This window comes from Trachymyrmex cornetzi, unplaced genomic scaffold, assembly GCF_001594075.2.
Source record: "Trachymyrmex cornetzi isolate Tcor2-1 unplaced genomic scaffold, Tcor1.1 scaffold117, whole genome shotgun sequence".
Taxonomy (NCBI): Eukaryota; Metazoa; Arthropoda; class Insecta; order Hymenoptera; family Formicidae; genus Trachymyrmex; species Trachymyrmex cornetzi.
The window spans coordinates 237,924-259,695 of NW_017295730.1; the positions used below are offsets into that span (position 1 = coordinate 237,924).

The following is a 21,772-nucleotide window of genomic DNA, read 5'->3' on the forward strand; positions in this document are numbered from 1 at the left end:
CGAAATAAATATATATTTTGTAAATATATATACTTTGCACTTGAGATAAATATTTATTTAGATTGAAAAGGAAAAAGTTATACTCGTACAAGCAACGCGAACAAATCTATTGTCAGATCGTGTATTTTGTAAAATAGACTGCGTATTTCTCTGAAGTCGTCACTATCGATTTAGAAAGAGTGAGATAGTTTGAATCATATTACTCTTTTTCTCTAAAGTATCGAGTTGAAGAGAGGTGCTGATATGTTCGATTCTTTCTAACGGAGCACAAATACTACGTGCAGTCTACATAGCTATTACGTTTACGATATACGATTTTGTTGAAGCATCTAAAAATTTATATAGACCTGAAAATAATTTTGTAGAAATCTCGAGCACGATGAGTAATACTGGAAAAAATTTTGACATTCTAATAACTAGTTTAAACGTATAATATAATTATTTTGATGGTTTAACGAAATTATTTTCAGATCTGTATTTTATTGTTATATTTTATATTATTAAGTGACATCTAATTTATTTTTAATCATTTCTGTAGGTGGTCACTGCTCCTACTCAATACGTCGCGTCGTTAATTTAACTAAAACAGTGAAATTAAACGATTTAAATCAAGAAAATGTATTAAATTGGATTCAAATTAAATGTATGATTTACTAACTATGTTAATATAAACGCTATTTACTTTAAAACTAATTATAGAAATGGATCGATTTATATTTTGTTGTTATTTTTATAACTTCTATATGTATTAAAATGTAAATCGGTTCATCTCTGCAGAAATTAAATACATTTTCTTGATTTAAATTGTTTAATTTCATTATTTTAGTTAAATTGACAATATATTATATGGCCTATATATTATGTGGCCTATAAAAATGATGAAAAATAATTCAAGTTAGATATAATTTAACATTATGAATTTCACAGTGTATAGCGAGCACAGTAACCTAATTTTTAATAATATCAATATCACATTTTTTCTAACAAATATATTCTTTTTTTATTTCTCATATAAGACGGTATTTTATCCCCACACCGAGAAAAATTTCCGGGCTTTATCCGTTCAAAAAGTAACAAACGAATATTTCCGATTGATTTTGATCGGATTTATAAGACTATCCGATCAAATTTTAGGACTATTCGATAAATTACTGTTTGTTACTTTTTGAACGGACATTTTTCTCAGGGTATCGAAAAAATGTTTCAGATGAGTAGTTATTGAAAAGTTCGTAGAACTAGCGTAACATATAAGATATTCGTTCTTCCGTACAGAATGCATCATGCGGAATGTAATTACATTACATAAGCGCTCGCGTAAGCAACACGAGAGGTGAGAGCGAAAACGCGCCGATGTTCCGGAGAAGTCGCGTAGAGAAGTGCGGCATTTACTTACCACGGCAAATAGTCGACGAGAGATGCAGCTGGTAGCGAGCGTTCAGGAAATAATAATCGTGATTTCTGACGTGTGTACGCACACACGAGCAGACAAGCCGCAACATTTTCCATCGGCGAAAATAACCGTCGGATGGAAGGCGGTTATTTTCGCCGAGTTATATCCGGGTCGTAATTAATTCGCGCCAACGCGACCGAACGGTCTCGCGAGAAATCGCGTGGCACGTACGACGTGCCGCTAACTGCGTTTCGCTTCGATTCGTGCAGCTGCAGCTGCGAAAACCGCATTCTCGTGCGGCACGTTCGGGCAGTAGCGCGGCCCTTCAATTACTGTTTCTCCCTCTTGCGCGAAACGCGGTTTCGCGTTCGTGCGATGACACAATAAACGTGGGATCGAATAGGATAACAAGGAAGGACATAGGCAATTCTTATTCGACGATTGTAGACGTCGATCCGCGATTTCCATGCCAGAGCCATTCTTGCAGGTTTATACCTTGCGAAATCCCTCGACTATCGTCGGGCTTTGGATGCCTTATTGGATGTCGCGCACGAATGATGCGGAGAGAGATTCTTCGACCTTCTGGTCAATCGATCGATCGCCTAGAAATAAGAGAGTAAAAAGACGTGCGAGGTATCTTCCTCTTCTCGATGCTAATATGCACGCTCGATAGAGTTATAAGCGAGGCCTGCTTGCGCGTCCTCTGAATCTAATCTGAATTCTCGAGCAGCTCGTGCGGTGCCACTATTTTGGAAGCTGGTATGAAGTCGGGTGGCTCAGTTATGCAGATTAAAGTGAATCTCAGGATTCAAGAATGCGTAATACAATATATTCTGAAGTGAATTTGAAGCAAATTTGCCATTTCTTCTCGTATCGTATATTGCGACTGCTTTGTGAAAAAAAAAATATAATACACGTATCTTTCTTTTACTTAAAATAAAATCATTGGATTAGATTCTCATGAAGGAAAATTTGAAAAATGAGCAAAGGGTAGTTTTGTTAATTTAATTTCTTTATTTCTAATGTAATATATGTACGTATAAGAAATCTTATTAAAATTCTTGTTCTTTTTTGCAGGTCAAACTATCGCGCCAAAACGCCACATCGAATAGCACATATTGTAAGTAGCTAAAATTTTATTAATCGCTATTTTGGAATTAATATTATTATTACAGTACACTAAAAGTGCGTTTTAACATAATTAAATAAAAAATATAATACACTTTGGAAATGATTACTAAATATATATTATTTAGCACGATAGTTAAATCGAACATCAATATCACAAATATAAAAAATTTCTTGAAAATACAATATTTATTGAATCTTTAATTTATTATAGACAAGATGTATTTATTCAATCTCAAAATTTAAGATTTTGTAAAACTGTCGAAATCCATATAATTTAATATTCTGTTTAATATGTACAGCATTTTGTGCGTAAACGACTTTAAAGAGATAACGTGGATGATGTAAAATAATTTCCTTTCGGCGTTGACGTAATCCAATGCTTGAGTAATTTTTAATCCTTTGCGCATTTAATCCGGCTTGATCCTGAGATGAGTTTAGAGAACGCTTTCTCGTTACAGAGTTGGTATATCGATTTTTCCGTGGACCGTCCCGCAAAAACTTTAATCTGATCCTATCCTCTTTACTTGAAGTAAAGTAAGAAAGATCGGCCTACATAATACGGTGGACCATAAGATTGAACACGTATAAAAAGATCGATAGAATACGTACCCCATAAATATTCAATTAGATCGCAAGCGTGCTGTCAGGTTAAAGTCTGAGATTTAACGTATACGCAGAATAGATATTCTTATAGATAATAAAAATATGCTGTATAATAATCGTTCAGAGCATTCTCGTTATTAGTTTCTAGTGGTTAGCGTTAGTTAGAGCGCAAAGAGAACCTTTATTTGTTTTTTTTCAATAATTTAAAAACTATGAATATGTGAAGTTTTTTACTATGCAAATATAATAACTATACATTTAAATAACGTCGGAGATATTCGTATTGTTAAAAGTATCAACTGAATGAAAGGTTATTTTTTGCAATCAGAAATATGTACTAGAACAGCAAAAAAATTATCTGATTTAAGAGTTATTCATATATATGTATTAGAGCCTCATAAATGTATCCTTTAAAATAATTACGTGTTACATTGTTCTACCTATTGTCTGTTTTGGTCTAAAAGAATAAGAATTAAGTATTTAAACTATTAATTTATAATTGATTTTAAGTTTAAATCTTTTTTATAAAATAATATAACATTTTATAACTACAAATTATTGAAATTGCAATAATTTTCGAATTATAAGGTCAAATTTGATTAATGTTACATATAAAATTTATTTAAATCTACAATTACTTTTAAACGCGTATTGATTTGTCATTCAATATTAATTGTAATAATTGATATTAATTTTTATTGTCTCGTTGATTTGTTTTTCAATTTTTTTGTGTTTAAATATTACATATGGCAGTTGATCGATATTAATAAGTATATGTTAATAGGATATTAATGAAAATGATAATAAGAAAAAATATTATACGCGAATTATTTAATTTCTATTTTAAAGCCCGTTTTAGGGGATTCGTAATTATACAATTCGCATCAGATTTCATGACAGAATTTTAATTATAATTTTATATGCCATGTATTTTGATATTGTTTGAAAACTTGATATATTTTAATTATATTTTATATATGTATGTGTGTATCGAGTCTTCAAATACTTCAGGCAATTAATATAAATATAATAATAATTACGCATTTCTTTAACGATATTTGAATTTCGGTATATATTTCACATATATTTCTCGTGTATTCAGATTTATACGCGATTTCGATTTTTTATCGTTTTAACGGTCTGTTCAAATTTATTATACAATCGTATTGTTTGGATCAATGTAAATAAAAGCTGTAAAAAATGAAAAATAAAAAAATTTTACGAAAAAATTCTTACATTAACGAACAAAATTATCAAATACCGGAGAAAGAAGTTTTTAAACAATATATATTAGTAAGAAAATAAAATACATTTTGAGTCAAATAGATTCGAACAGATCTCAGTGTCTATGTATTTTGTAATTCTTAACAACAATTCGTTGTCGTTATTATTGTGCAGCTTTTTTATCGTACACAATACATGCGCAACGATATAACGGCACTTTTGTTACTGAAAGATTACAGAATACAGACACTGTTTAAGAAGGTTGTAAGGCAAATGCAATATGTTAAGAACCACTTGAAAAAATTATAGACTATTCTAAATTTCATTTAATAATAATACAAAAAAAATAGAAACAATTGACCATCTAGATCAAAAGTTATTTAAATAAGTAGTAATATTTTTTAAATTTGTACTCTAATATAAATATATGAAAATGTATTATAAAATAATGATAAAAATCTCAATTTTTTTATATAAATACTCTAGGAATTCAACAACATTTTTGTAAAGTTATCTTGAGATGCAGACATTAATTGTTCGGTAAATAAATAAAATTTGTTATTTGTTATAAACTAATGTTGAATTCTCAATGAAACTTTGCATAAGTCATGTTTAGTACTTAATATATTTATATAAAAACATTTAGACTTTTCTTATTATTTTAACAATTTTTGTTTATAACAATAAAATTAATAACAAATAAAATAAATAACCTATAAAAATGTGTTGCTCAATAAAACCAGAATGTTATAAACACAACTTTCACATGTATGTAGTTTGTTTAAAGCGAAAATATTAATATATATGTTTTATGCCCTTACAACCTCCTTAACGTAATTCACTTATGCCCGTTTCTACCGATGTAATTTAACTTTAATCTTGATTTAACTAACTCTTCATCTTTTTCTAGTTCTAAAAATGAAAAAAGGATGGAAAGGTAAAGTGAACCGAAATTAAAGTTAATCTACATTGATAGAAACGGGTATTACTGTCTTCGAATTAAGAGCGCGATAATAAACGAACTCGCCGACTCTAGAACGAAATCTTGCAAAAAGCTTATCGCAAGCTGTGCAGTAATAGTCGATATATCATAATTAATCGGAAATATACGGAGCAGAACGACGTTAAATATTTTACAATAGTAAATACGTATATTTCGTAACGGCGACGAGTTGGCTGGCGCACAACGTACGGCGCGTGGTGTTGTGTTTACGCAAGGTCGTGCATTGCGGTATCATTCGCACAGTGAGACTCGATCGGGCAGGCAGCGATACGAGCCGCTCGCCGTACTTATTACATTAATGATTGTTCTATTAAAATGCGATCATTCCTGACGATTATTCAAATTAGCAATCGATTCATGCATTTAACTATTACTATTATTTTTGCCAGAGTCTTATTCGTCTTTCGTTTTGAGTGAAAACACATCGAATAAGTGTATTTTCATTAAGATTTCAGGTGGGAGGGGGAGGGTATTCTAAATAATTACCATTACGATTAACAACTTGTAAGCATAGCGAAACGATCGTTATTTATCTGGATATATTTTGTTCGCGATCGACGCGATGGAGAAAATTAAAAATTATCGATTTTTACGGGCGATGCATATTTCCTTGATAACTTCTTTTCTGTATTCAAATTTGAAAGCATGACGCATCGCTTTCGAAGTTTTCGTCGTACGGTTCGTCGGGAGTGAAAAGAATTGCGCTATTGTGTGCTTCGTGTGCATATATGTGCGTGTGTGTGTGTGTGTGTGTGTGTGTGTGTGTAGTGAAAAAATCCGAGAGGAAGGAGGAGATCCGACAATTTGTGAGAGGTATCGAGTAACGGCGGATCAGCAGGTGAATAATTGATTATCTTACTTTTTCTTGTTATCGAATTAATCGTTTTGATCGTTTTATGTGTTTTAATTACTTTTCAAATATTAATTTTCGGTATACAGGATGACCTAATAATGCTGGTCGAAAACGTTTTATGTATTTGTATTGTGTATAGTTAATAAAGAATCATTTTTGTAAAACATCTAGCGATAGGCTTATATGTTCCTTGTTTGATTATTATTTATAATTAAAATCTTTGTTCGACATATTGTTTGTTTTTAGCACAAATATACTAATTTGAGCAATGTGTAAACAATGCAAGTATAATTTGGATAATTAATCATATCAGAGATCGAGCAACGTTGACCAACTTTGTTTATAGTTTGAAAATTACTATGTATTACTGTTGTATGATTTTGATAGTTTTGTAGGATTTTTATTATAATATTATGTTAATGCTTTAAAAATAGTATACGATGATTGCGGAAGAAACCTTATTTGAAGAACGATCGAACAATGTTAAACTAAGTGATCGCCAAATATGAAGCCAATGGCAGACAGGTGGATGAAAATCCACATTAATTGCGTTAATCATCGTGCGTCATAGAAGGAAACGAAACAAGCAGAAAGTGGGCGACAGCAGCAGCAGCAGCTGGTGCGACGCACCAAATCCGGCGGGAAGAAAACTAGCTTAATCCTCTTACGTCCGTCGCTGAGCCACTGCTGGAAAATAGCGTTTTTTGCTTGACCTTAAACTTGACAGTAACATGTGAGCATCGCGCATGTTGAAATACGCGAAAAGTCGGCGATTTTTCTTCAAACAGGATAACCGTGAGCATAGTTTTTCAAAAATGCAAAATCGCGTAAGAATGTGGAAAAGTAGTGTCGTGTAAAAACTTTTTATTCAATTGAAGTTCAGAATAAGAATAATTTCAGAAGTGGATAATCTCGATGCAATTATGACTATTTTATGGAACGATTTTGCTGAAATATTTATAAAAATTCGCGGGATACAGATCTGAAAATAATTTTGTTAAATTATAAAAGTAATTATAAATATGTACGGAAACGTATACAAACATGATGAGCAATCCTGCGCAAATGTTTGTAATATTTTTTAGTAATCAGTTGTGTGTTCTATATTAATTATTTTGATAATTTCACAAAATTATTTTCTGATCTGTATCTAACTAAATTTTTAGACATTTTTTATACATTTTTAACAGAATCGTTCTTTCCGTATAATATAATATTATAAGGGAATATTATTACAAAGTATCTTAAATAAATAAATGTGCACAATATAATACTGTTACATGTTGATTTACATTAGTTTGCAGTTTCTCGTGATTTATGTGGGTATTGATAGGTATTTATACGTAGTCATTGTAAAAAATGGTTCACCGTTTCGAAAGTTATAATTAATTACTCCTTGGGTTAAAAGGGCGTAAATATCGATTAGCACGTTGGGATCGTCGAACCGAGCGCGATGAAATATAAGAAGTGAGAATTGATGCGACCGAAGGAAGTTTCTTCGTTCGTGCTCTCTCTTTTCCGTTTTTATCATAAAGAATTTACTAGACACTTTTGTGCAAGAGAATTTTAATTCTCGTGCTGAATTGGAAGTTGGAAATTAAGCGAACATTTCGAAGTAAAGCATTGTCGAGCTGTCGTTGAAGTTGTTTTAGTTTTACGTATACTTCCGTCTAGCAAGAGCACAGTATAAATTTAATCTTTGCAAAATAAAGAGAAGGAATATTAAAAGTTTCAGGATAGTGTCACATAGCGAAGTCTCCATTTCCTTGTTCCGAGTATAAAAAGATACGATGTTAATTATGTGTGCGACTTTGATATGTTTTAATCCGGTATACTTGATTGTACGAAAATTAAAACTCACACGAAATAATACAGAAAGATATTTATTAAATATATTCATATACCTTTTAGATTTTTGATAAATTTAGACTTTTAATAAATTCAGTAACACAATTGCTTTCGTGAAAATTAATGAAATTTTTCTGTGATTACTGCATAAAATTTGCTAATGCGGGTACGTGACGCGGACGTTTTTAATCTAATTATCGCGAAAGAAGATCTGGGGAAAAAGTCCGTAAATCTCGTGTTGTTACATAACGAGGACATAGGGAATACATGGAGCAGACATTTACGGAAATAACTTTTAAAGCTACGTAGAGAAGTGCAAACGTGAGTATTTTACAATCTCGCGGATGAGACATGGATCTTGCTGAATACTGGTGAGAGTTGGATCGAAAAAGTTGATACTTTTTACAAGAAAAACGTGCTGCATCACTCGTAAACAATTTCCATTTCGTAGCTACCAGATAATATTCTGCTAGTTATTAATCATATTCGCAATTCTAACGTGACACGCACTGTTAGAAATTTCGTTATGAATTTAAGTAACATGTAAAGAAAACTTCTGGTTATGACGCAACTAAAAAGTAATGAATGTGTGCATTAAATTTCATGTAAATTCGCATAAAATTTTATGAAAAGTACATTAAATTTCATGATATTTTATGAAAAGTACAATAAATTTCATGTACATGTACACAAATATTCTTTTCAGCTACAAATACATAAAATTTAATTTAATATAATCAAATTTAATGTAATAATCTTATGGAATTAAATTCAACTTGTATAGCTTAAAAGTATATTAAATATAATATTTTTATCAGTGCAGTCTCGGTAATATTATAGAAATTTCTTGGCGAAAGGAGTTTTTTTCGTATGAAATAAATGTTATAGTATACGATAACATTTTAATGAAATCAGGAATTTTACAGTATAAGATGAATTAAAAATAATTATATGAGAGAGAAGAATTAAGAATATAAGTGAGGATAAAAAAATTCTTCGTTTACGTCAGCTCCGGTGGTCGCGTTCTATTAAGTTTATGCCCTGACCATTTTATATTTCATCTTTTACACGAAATTCTAAATTTTCACAAAACCCCGTGAAGGGAATTTATCCTACCGTGAGTCGTTTCCTTTCTCGTCGAGACACCCTTAAATCTTATCGCGCAGCGGCAGTCCAGCGGATAGCGGTCTCGAGGTCGGAATTGAAAAACGCACCAGCGGCGGCTTGAGAGGGTAAGTACGAGAAAGGTTCGTAAGATCGTAGGTGAGTAGGTGATATTGAGCAAAGCCATCTCAAGGGGAGGGATTTTCTAGGAGAAAATCGTGCGATTGAATTAGAATCAAGGATATCCAGAATATTCCTAGGGACGTGAAAAAGGGGATGCAAAAAGGTCGAACGTACGGGATAAAATGCGTGTGTGTATATGCGTATATAGTGAAGAGAGAAAAGAGAACAAACAGGTCGCGCGAAAAGCCAATCGTGGGAAAAACAAAAATACTCGATGAAAATCCTATATGTACGCGTCTCGATGCAAAACAGTTTATCAAGGAAAAATATTTTAATAATCTTGCAAGAATATCTCTTTAATTGGAAATATTTTAATAATTTTACAGATGCATACGAATATTGGATGGAAAAAGTTGAGATAAGAGAGAAATACACATTTCATTAAATACGGTTTGAAAAATGTATAAATATACACGTAGTATTTTACATTTATTTGCTATAAATAAATATAAATAATTTTAGTTTAGCTCAGCTTGATCTCATAAAATTTAAAGATGCACATTACAGTAACGAATAAATATTTGAAATAAGAAAAGAAAAAAAAGTTATAATTATTAATTAAACAAATAAGAAAAAGCTAAATTAATATCAATTAGATATTTGAGTTTAGAAGCGTGAATGGAAAAAGAAATTATTGTAAGTTCTCTTGATAAGAAGAATTTTGTACAGTTTATGATAAAAGGAATCGTCGATCAAACGAATTTGCCGGTCTCTCATATGACATCGTTGTAATTACGATTGTAATTATGATTGCATCGTTACGTGATTATGCTGTCTATGCAAGTATAAAGCCGCAGTTGTCACGTTAATTATAAACAACAACGCGAATCAATTCTCGTAGAGTTATTACATAACGATATCAACGATGTGAATTGTATGCACAAATACTACGAAAGCGTATTATGAACATGCAGTTATGTCTTTGGAAGGTGAAACGTATTATCTATAGAAAATAGCGTATTCAGTATTATCTTTACGTTTTTTTCTCGCGCATGTAGCTAAAAAGTTTTTCTAGACTGAAAAATTGCGTATGCCAAAAACTGTTCAAATATAGCAGACAAGGAATCTAAGTCCAGCGCATTAGATTAGACGGGCGATTAAAAAGAGCCATATTACGCGACATTAACGTGCGGTCGCTGTCTTTGCGCACTTGCTAATTAAATCCCTTGCCTTGCAAATTAGTCCTTTGGCGAAAGGAGACGGAACGTCAGTTGCAGGAAGCGCGCAGGGTAGTCTCTCTCCTATATACATATATATCAGTCGTTGGTGTGTCGGTAGCGGCTTCCTTTTCATTAAAATTGAAATTCCCGCACAAAGCGATATGTACGAATATTTTGCATATTTTATCAGTTATATGCAACATTAATTAGCGCGCATTTATTAATCATTGTTATGAGGAAATAATATATTTTTGAGAAAGAAAACATAAGGTAAGAATAATTAGAAATTTACAGAAAAATATGTTACACAAAATAACTTTATCAAAGCATAATTTAAAAAGATGCTATCTAAATAACTATTGTTTCTAACATACAATATTATATAATGCAACACATAATTTGTTTTGATAGTTTATAAAGAGTTCTTATTTTTTTTAACAACAATAGAATTCTTTTGTTTTTTTAACTTACAATAGCTAGTAAAAATTAAATAATATAATTGTTTGTAGTGTAAATAGAATACAAATATAATGTAAATATAATTGTTTGTATTATAATTATAATTGCATGTGATAATGTAGTAATTTACGATATCGTATTACATTCAAAATTGCAATTAAGAGTATAGGTAACCATTTACTTGAAAACAAAGTGAGTAATTACACACCTGTCTATCGTATGTCACGAGTGCTGGAAATCTCCAGAATGAAGAAATTGCGAGATCGTATTTCCGCGTTGGTGATGATTCTAGTTTCTCTCGCCTTTCCCGGATGATTTTAATTTGCAGCGGGCACTCGCAGGTGTTCCGATAGAGAGTCAACGAGACCGTAAGGGCTTTTATTCACCGAGACCCATTATGCTTCTCGCGAATACCTTGGAGATTATGAATAATTCGAAAGTATTTGCTTTTCCGGTCTCCACCGACTGAATTAATAATGGACAGATAAAAGAGCCAGAAATGAGTAGTTTTCGTTAACGATAACGAGAGTGGTATTCATCCGAGTGTTTCCACGTTGTGTTTATAGTAAAAATCGAACATCACACCGATATAACGATACAAACCTTAATATGTGGAAAGAATAATTCTGTTGTAGTATCACAAAATTTAGCTAGATACAAATCTGAAAATAATTTTGTTGAATCAAAATAATTATGTAGGACGCTTAAGCTGGTTGCTAGAATATCTAAACTTTTTGTAGCATTGCGCTTCAGTATATTTGAGCATCTTACATAATTATTTTCATAATTCAACAAAATTATTTTTAGATTTATCACTGAAAGAGCAATTTTGCTGAAGAATCTAAATTGGCTACATACAGATTTGAAAATAATTTTGCTGGACCATCAAAATAATTTTGCAGAAATCTTAAGCGTGATGAGTAATGCTGCAAAATGTTTTGATATTTTAACAACCAATTCTGTCGTTCTACCTAATTATTTTGATGGTCCAGCAAAATTATTTTTCAGATTTATATCTTGCTAAATTTTTAGATTTTTCAGCAAAATTGCTCTTTTAGTATCTAACTGAATCTGTGGACTTCAGCAAAATCATTCTTTTTGCGTAGATATGTGACTCAAGTCGTAAAGTTCTGTGAAGAAATTACGAGAAAAACGTGACGGTTTTTTACAATTCATTCTTTGGTTTCTTCGAGATCTACAGGAGATTTACATTGCCTAAAATATTTAGGATTTACGTTTAATATTTAGGATTCATATTGTCTGACATATAAAATATGATAGACTAATAAAAAGGATAAATCCAATTGGTTTCCAAAATTCGAAATAATCTAATAGCGTTTTTCACTGGCAGAGCTAGTGCGCACTCAGTGCACTTTAAAGCCGTTGTACACAAATCGACATAAAAATGTACATTTTATAAAAATATAGAAATGAATTAAACCACGAAATCCTTAATACATTTTATTGTGATATTTGATAAATATACATTGGGTATTTTATTAACTGAGATTTCTCACTTTTACAGTCAGATTAGGTTAATATACAACAGTTTTAATGTGCACTGAGTGCGTACCGGTTCTGCCAGTGAAAAACGCTATAATTTTTAATCGGTCTCTCCAGTCGTAATTTATTGAATGAAGTTGTCTCGTTAGAATATTACGAGTTATAATATTCATAAAGTGCTTATAATATTGACGATAATTCAGACATAAAATTGGTAAATAAAACGAATATTTTGGACCATTATATCCGCTTCCGAAAATACATGTATGTATTGGTCAAGCGTAATTAAGAATGTAATTAGAGAGCTCGGTAACGGCATTAATGGAGTTATTGGAAATGTAATTAAGGTATATACTGCGTTACGTTGTATTTAAAATATAAGGTTTATTTGGAATTATTCAGATTTTCTCCCCCTTTATCGCTTATCGAAGCTGGTGGTGTCTGTTTTTTATAAATTAATCGAATAATTTAAATGAGAAGAAGAAAATACGTTAATAGTGAGCACAAAATGCTTGATGCAAAGATCGATAATTCATGTTTTGTTATGAACTGTATGGAATATTTTAATCACGTAGAGACGGCTTATAATAACCACCCTTTTTTCGTTCTATATTCTATAATCAGAATTTTATTGTTAATTATAAATTTAAATACATAATATATTTATATCTAAGAATATGTAATATGTGCATTTTGAAATTATAAATTTAAAAACACACAATTTTATTTTTATTACTCACTACTGATTAATTAACAAACGTTTAACTTTTCTTTCTTTTCTAATTATATTAGATATTTATTATTTAAATACACATTCTCTTGAAAAAAATATATAAAGAGTATATTAATAATTTTTACAATATAAAATACATTTTATAATGAATTGATATTATTTTTATCTTTAAAGTAATTAAAAATTATCCTGGAAATAATTCGTCTTTCTTTAGTGAGTAGATCTCTGTAATATCAACCGCATCGAGAAAGTTCTTTGCGCTGCTCACAGATGGCAGCGCTGTCCGCGTTTCGAACTAGCGCGAAACATCATTTGAAAATCGCGTTCTTGTTAATCGTTTGCGATCATGCGGAGAACGCGGCGCGGTCATGGTCTGCTGGATCGAAAATCGTTCGATGAGATGTTTAGGATTGTCCGTCTGCGTAATATCCGGATCAATTATGAGCTGAATCACGAATGGGAGCAATTGTGTCGCGAGATTTGGGTACGTGTCGCAGAAATATCGTTTCTTAATCTGCATTCGTCGCGGCGTACTTTCACGCCGACGAAGTCGAGCGCGACATTTTTATGGCGTTCGCGCAAAAATGAGTCTTACGTACAGATCGTTGAAAACGGAACAATATCGCATGCGATCGTCACGTAAAAATTATGTCAAAATCCTTTTGCCCCAAGAAAACTTTAACTGTCAATTTATAGCAAAAATATTGACACGTACTTTTCACGTGAGCTATTTTATATGTGACGAAAATGAAGCGTATAAAATGCATTTATTTAATTTTTATTATATGTATCAGAATCAATTGATGATTACATCCATCAATCATGCGCTTTTTTGAAATAAGCTTATATTTCTTATCGAATATTTAACATTTCCAAATGTTATTCAAACTGATTTTGGATTTTATTATTATTGAACTTTAACGTGATATCTACTTGACAATATCATGAAAATATTACGATAAAAGAGAATCGTTTTATTTTTCATTTTTACCAACGTAGATAAACTTTAATTCTAATTTCTACCAATGTAGAGTAACTTTAATTCAGATTTAACTTACTGTTTATCTTTTTCTGATTCTAAAAATTAAAAAAAGATAAAATTTTAAACGAAGATTAAAATTAATCTTTATTGATAAATGGACATTCGGGATTAAAATGTGAATGAGATTTTCTCAATTGAACTGTGATATAATTCACATACATATATTATATGTAATCATCAAGAATCAATCGCGAAATTAATAAACGAAATCCGTTATTTTTTAAATGATCGATTCTAAAAACATCGTCTCATTTTTTTTACCAATATTAAGAGTCTGTTTTTATTACAAGATCGTCTTAAATAACGTCTCGAGACATTAATATGATTCTGTGGCCAGTATTCATAGTCAACATATATTTAAGATATCTTAAGACGTCACGTTAATCAGAGAGCCATATTAAGACATTACTTAAGACGATCTTAAATATACAATCCGACTATGAATACCGGCTTTTGGTTCTCAGTTCTCACTCGTCAAGGGCTACGTACAATGAAAAGAATAAGGAAATAAAGACTTCAACTTATAAACCATGTGAAATACACAGTTTCTGATAGGTTGAAACTCTTATTCTACCTATTCTCTGTTTCTTACTCTTTTGATTGTTCGCAATCCCTTAGCAGCTATCTGATGGACGCTCCGCGCCATCCGTCGTGTATTCCGCAAATGCAATGCGACCCGACAGGCGTTATCGATAGATGGTTCCACGTGTATCGATAACGTAGCTTCCTGCGGATTTTCTTGACTTGTCGCTCGAGCAGCAATAGCTATTTATCGTGTTTGTTGATAATTTTCCTTCAACATGATAAAACACAATTAATTAATATAATTTAAGTCACGAATAAGAACAATCTGGCGCGTACTTTGATCCATCAACTCGTCCGTTTATCGTTTATCACGGCTAGTGATTATTTAATCGGGGTAGTCACATTGAAAATCATTCAAAAACAATGCGACCTATAATATATTTAGCCGCATGGAAGCTGTGAGTATTAATAAATGGAACTTATACGATGAAACGTGTGCTTGCAATCCCGCGAGATGATGATAAACAGCGTGACCGCTTTATCGACTATATATAATCGCGTGATATTCGTGAGAGAGATGTCGGGCTGATACTAAAAAGTAATTCTATAGACTCTATAGAGACAGGTGAATTCGGGTTCATATCCGGACCATATATTTTTCTAAAAAAACATAAATTAATTGATATTTTTTAATAAAGTATGAATATTTTCCAATAAATATTAATATTTTTCAATAAAAAATAAAATTCTGTAAACTCCCCGAGACTGATCCACACAGTCATTTAGGTTTAGCGAGTCTGATTCGTTGCTAGTATAGTGCAATATTATAATTTCTTTGGTCAAGGAATTGATTATATTTTGCTTGTACCTTATGGGATAAATATTACAGGATTATTAAAAGTGGTAAATTGGAAAATTAATACAAACTTATTAAGGAATTTGAATGTTTAATTTTAAATTTGTTTGTAGTTTTGCATTCAGAGATTTGCATAAGTTAGAATTGTTTCATTTCCTCCTTTTAACAATAGATGTCATTAAGCTTATTGTTAGATTTATCACATATATATTTTGATAAATAGATCCACGTAATAGCATTCATTAAGAATAAAATTGGAGAATAATTTTGTTTGTATTTTCCTTTATACGAAATGTCAGAGGAAGCATGATGGAAAGTTCCATTGCTCGGTTAACTGAAAATACGTCGCGATGACTCACCGAAAGTAATCTACCGTACCCCCGGAATGTTTTTGTATTTATCACATTACTATTACAGCAATTGAAATGATCCTGTGAAAAATTGCAACTTTCAAATGTGTTGAAAAATTTTTCGCGAACGGCAAAAGCTACAAAATATTCAATACAATATTTATTTAATTAATTTATGATTCAAATATTATTAATATATTTAGTATTTCTAATATTTTATGATGAATTAAAATGTGTGCATTTTTATTTATCTTTAATAATCTGATTAATATTGATTTTTGTACATTATAGAGGAACTTATTGTAAGTTATAATGAGCGATACTTTAAACTTTTTTAAATGTATTCATTTTAAAAAATTAATTTTCCTGATTTATATCAGTAATTAATTTAGTTTTCCACTAATAAATTTTTTCGAAATAATTGCACGCAGCAAAATCACATAGGATGTCTTAATTGATTCGTCTACGCGGGCAAGACGGAGATTCTCCACTCTCGAGAACAATCCAGATTATCGCCTATTTTCGGCTAGACCTACGTTTGTCCTCTCCTCCGGGTGCGCGCCATTGATTTTAGCTCGGGGACTCCATAGCGTTGCCGAGGCGTGGTGAAGCTCACGATTGAAACAACCGACCGATTCGCCAAATATACGCGCCGCGTATATTTAGCTGGAAAATTGAATCCGTGCCAGAGGATAGAGCCCTGTAATCCGATCCTCTCCTCGCCGGCGAAGGGGGATGTTTTCGCGTTCCCGCAGGATCTACACGTGCGCGACCTCGTCATCCGCCCGACAATAATTATTCTTATCGAAAAACCGTGGGAGTAAGGAATCGAATACGCTTGCTTGGCGAAACGTGGGTTACACGACAATCTTTAGTCCACATCTCGCAATGCGAAATTTTCCACCTCTTGTTTAATAACGTGTCGTCGAGTTACGCAACTCTGTGACAGAGCGCAATATTTGACTTTATAATTGCGACATATGTCAATAATAGATTAATATTGATGTAATACATTAATTTAATGTTGCACCACTTTTCGCTTTTATCAAGAAGGTTTCAATCTGTCTACGTTTCAATTTTTCAATCTTTGACGTTAAATATCTTAGCAGTTCAGGGGAAACTTCCATCAGAGTAAAATTCGTTTGGAATCAAATAGAAAACGGAATTTTATCTGTTCGTGAAATGAGATTTTTAATTTTCAATATTAGGTCGTTTTATTAAAAATTAGGTTGGAAATATATTCCTTGAGTTAATTTGGAATTCATCTTGAAGAGTCTTATTTAAACTTATCCGATACAAGCAGTATATATTGAAATTAAGCTGCTTCTCATCCTTTAATCAAATCAGACCCTTGTTATTTTTGTCGGAAACAGATCCCTATCCATTCAGAGAAAAATGTCTAGAAAGCACACGATTACTTGAATGTGTGAAAGACCGCAGGTAGGAATAATTAATATTATGCTAATTATGTGCTCTTATCGCGGGATTCGCGGTTCGTCATAGTCACTTCCGCGAACTCGATCTTTATGTAAATGTACCTCGGTCCATTTTTGAGACTTAAAAAAACGAAGTTTTAATCTTTGTACACTGAGAGAAAAATGTTTTGTATTTGTAACTATAATTATTACTTCTATAATAATAATAATAACAGTAGCTATGTATATAGTTCTAGCAACAAATGTATATAGTTGGCAACCTAAAATGACTATATAATTATGTATAGTCATTTTAGGTTGCCAACTATATACATTTGTTGCTAGAACTATATACATAGCTATTGTTATTATTATTATAGCAGAAATAATCATAATTATAGTAATATGTAATTATAGTTACAAACATTTTTCTCTCAGTGTAGATTCTTGACTTGAACACCGTCTTTTCGTCGTTTACACGTAGAGGTTCAGCGCGCGTTTAAACATTGCCATATTACGCGCTTGTTAAGATCTCTCCCTGATCTGACTACCGGATGACGCGTGTATACTTATCGCAAGAAAAATACACAGTCGTGAATTTTTGACTGACAGAAAGCAGAAGGGTATGAGAAAATATGAAAATAATATAAGAGTTATTGCATGGACCTATGTGAAAAATTTTCAAATATTTCAATCAGACTTTAAAGTGAAATCGGGAAATATATCCGAAGAATGTCGGAAAGACATAAAAATATCCGAATGTGAGCTGTAATTTATTAATTTCCAATAATTCTTGAAAACGCGAAATATGCTCAAATCGTGAGACGTTTGGTTGTGATTAAATATCTCTTGGAATATTTAAGAATAAAATGATAGAATTAAAAAGAAAAATATCTTTTTAATATGTGATGTAAAAGAAACAAACATTTTTATATTTAAATTTTATATTTAATGAAAAACAGAAATATATGAAAACGTATATAATTATATAAATGGATAAATAAAATCGTAAAATCGTTCAAGATTATGTATATATAAATCGCAATTATTCGAATTATCTCCCGCGAGTGCGGTTTTTAATTTAACTTCTGAATCTAATGTATAATTAATTTTTTGATAAAAACTACTTGGATAGCGGAATACTCGTGTCTTGGACTTGCTTGAGATAAATTTGTTATGTTTCTTATTTCCGAGTCGCTCCGGAACGTAGACAGCTCGGAATTCGCGTTGCTCTTTTTACAGCCGACTGCTACCCTCTTGAATTTTATTTTGCAGCTGCGTCTGAGAAACATTCGACCTTAGTGGGAGAGCCAATTCGTCAAAGCGTCGTTGCTCAGGATTTGTAAAAAGTTTTACGCTTGCATTTTCTCACTAGTTCAACAAATAATTTTAATGTTGCTTTGTTTTTCCGAACGTCGAAGACGTCACTGCCTTTGCGTCGATAAGATTACATTGCTTTTAAAAGCAATTTTTATTTATTTTTAAAAGCAACGTTTGTGTAACCTTTTATTTATTTTTAAAAGCAACATTTGTGCAACTTTTATTCTTTAGTTAGATATCTTACAATTCTCGAGAGTATTTTCAAGAGGATTTAAGCATCTTCATATAACTAACAATGATCTTAGAAAAATTTTATAATTCATTGGAATTGTTAGGTCAACATTGACAAATAGGCCATTTCAAATATCATTTTTGTCTCATAACTTTTAAAAAATTATTTTTTGTAAATTGTGACATTTTTGATAACGTACAAAGTTATAATAATTTTCTACTAATGTAGTTTAATTTAATACGTCTACTAATGTAGTTTAATCCCGAGTCAACGCTTCATTTTTTTCTAGTTCTAAGAATTAAATGACTAAATTCAAAATACAATAATTTCTTCTTCAAACTTGGATTACCAAAACCGTCTTAATTCCAAATGTTCTTTGTAGAAGATTCTTTTTTTTATTTACAAAAACGATACAACTTCAAATGTGTTATTCTTCTAGAACGTATTATGATAATATTTTTTTGAAAATTTGAATGGACTGTTAAGTTAGTTTATTTTCAATGATTGCTCTAAAGTAATAATCTTTACTTAAATCATTTATAGTAATAATTTGAAAATAATATTTTTCGGATTCTGTCATTTTTGAAGTAAGAAAACGACATATAATAGAAAAAAAAAGAAGAACGTTTAATAAGAAGAGGAAAAGTTTTTTGATCATAAAAATGCAGCACGTTGTATCTACAGTATTATCATCGACATTTCGAACTTTGCGCTACGGATAAAAGCTGCCACACACGCTTTCGAACGTGCTACCGTATTTTACCGCACAATATGTGTTTTAAAGGGAAAAAGAGCGCGAGTGTGTCCGCCCCTTTACGGGATAAAACGTTCGTGGCCGTGCATTGCGTGTTCACTACCGCTGAGCTGTCCTCGTTAATCTGGCCGTCGTGTGTAACCTTAAGGTCGTCATGATATATCGGAAGCAGTTGTAGAACCACGTAAACTAACTTTGAAAACCTTTAAAAGGCTTACGACTTCAAAAGGTATTACAGCTCGTTTGATGTTAAACGCGTTAAATTTTATACGCGTTTCGCTAGGAAGATTGAGAATTTTTCTTGAAAAAAATTCTTGAAAAAAATTCTGGTGTTATGTTGAATACACCTGTTTAAAGAAAGAAATGTGAATGATTTCTTCATGCAGCATTAATTTGAATATATTACATGATCTCGTCTCTTTTTTTATTATGACTGTTATGAACAAATTCGTGATTAAAAACATTAATATACATTGAGAGGAAAATTTTTAGTATTTGTGATAATAAATATATACAGTTAAAATATACGTGCATATAGTTGACATTAAAAATTATTATAAATAGTTAAATTATGTTAATTGTAACTATTTTTATGATAATAATAACTATTTATAATATATATCATTTTCAGTGACAACTATGTACGTTTTTAATAGAACCATAAATATAATTAGTACTAACATTATGGCAGTATTAATCATAATTATGATATCATATAATTAGAATCACAAATATAAAAAAATTTTATCTCACAATTAATATGAAATTTTCTTAACATCATGTAGTGATTTACTCAATTTATCCTTAGCATTGTAATATGCATTACGTGTTGCATTGGAAATATCAACGTACATTTTTTACATCTATTTCATCCTTTTTTCTTTTAAGTCGTATAGAAATCTAAGTTAAATAAGGATCGATATTTCCGTATATCTCATCAAGTGGATTCATTTTAGAACTCTTACTGAAAATTAATTATATTCTGTCGCAACTTTGGCACTCTTCACGGCACTGCGTAACTGACACGCAAATGAGGCTTTGCAGGTGTGAAACGTCATATTTGTGTGACAGTATTTTTCGATACTAATTTTAGATTATCCAAAATATTATCTTTGGAATGAAAGAAGCAATAAAATAACATTCTGTGATTTCGAATATTTTAAAATATTTCGATACAATAATACCGTCCCTGTTAAATAACTTGCTTTATTAATATTCCTAAATGAGAAGTCTGTCATGTTGCGAATTGAATTCTCAAGACGTTTATGGTTCTTCGAAGAGCTTTTAAAATTGTAATGGCTCGCATCTATTAAACTGACGGCCCATTAAGAAGGAAAACTCTCGCCGCAATTACGTGACTGATCCTTTAAAGAGGCGTACGCGTCGCGCGTGAACGACGATGGCTAAATCGTTAGCGGGTAAACGTAATTTTTTGAGAGCTTCTAAAAGGACTTCACGAGTATAACGACGAACGACGACGTTTGGAGTTTCATGCCTCGTAAATTCTCTCGTAGGTATCGGTAGAAAAGGAAAGTTTTCTGAAATATCTAAAAATTTAACTAGCCACAGCTCTGAAAATAATTTTGTTGGACTATCAAAATATTAAAATAATCAGGACGCTTAATTTGGTTGCTAGAATATTAAAACTTTTTGCAACGTTGTTCATCATGCTTGAATTTCCTCAGTAATTATTTTTCGAGTAATTATTTTGTTGGTCCAACAAAATTATTTTCAGATCTGTATCTAAATTTGATACAGCAAAATCGTTCTTTTCGTACACTGTAAAAAATAAAACGTTAATTTTAACTTAAAGACGTACAGTGAATTTTCTGATACATGGAAAAATGTTAAAATTAACACATAAATATTAAGATGTCTCAGAAAGTCCATTATACGTCTTTAAGTTAAAATTAACGTTTTATTTTTTACAGTGTATTAAAATATAAATCGCAATTTTTAAATATTTGGAATAATTAACCTGGCCGCTTAATTATTCCGTAAACTAATTTTATGATCCTTTTGAACGCGACAACATTCACAATAGTCCATTACCGTTGTTGATCAATATCGATTAGAGACTGGAC

General features: G+C 31.3%; 1 long non-coding RNA gene across 1 annotated transcript in view; it reads left to right on the forward strand.

Moving 5' to 3' along the window:
- Positions 1-21,772, forward strand: part of LOC108765310 (uncharacterized) — a 202,503-nt gene that overhangs the window by 120,066 nt on the left and 60,665 nt on the right. The window contains exon 3 of the long non-coding RNA XR_001940315.1: positions 2,468-2,510. This is a non-coding gene — a long non-coding RNA (uncharacterized LOC108765310). The remainder of the gene's footprint in view (positions 1-2,467; positions 2,511-21,772) is intronic.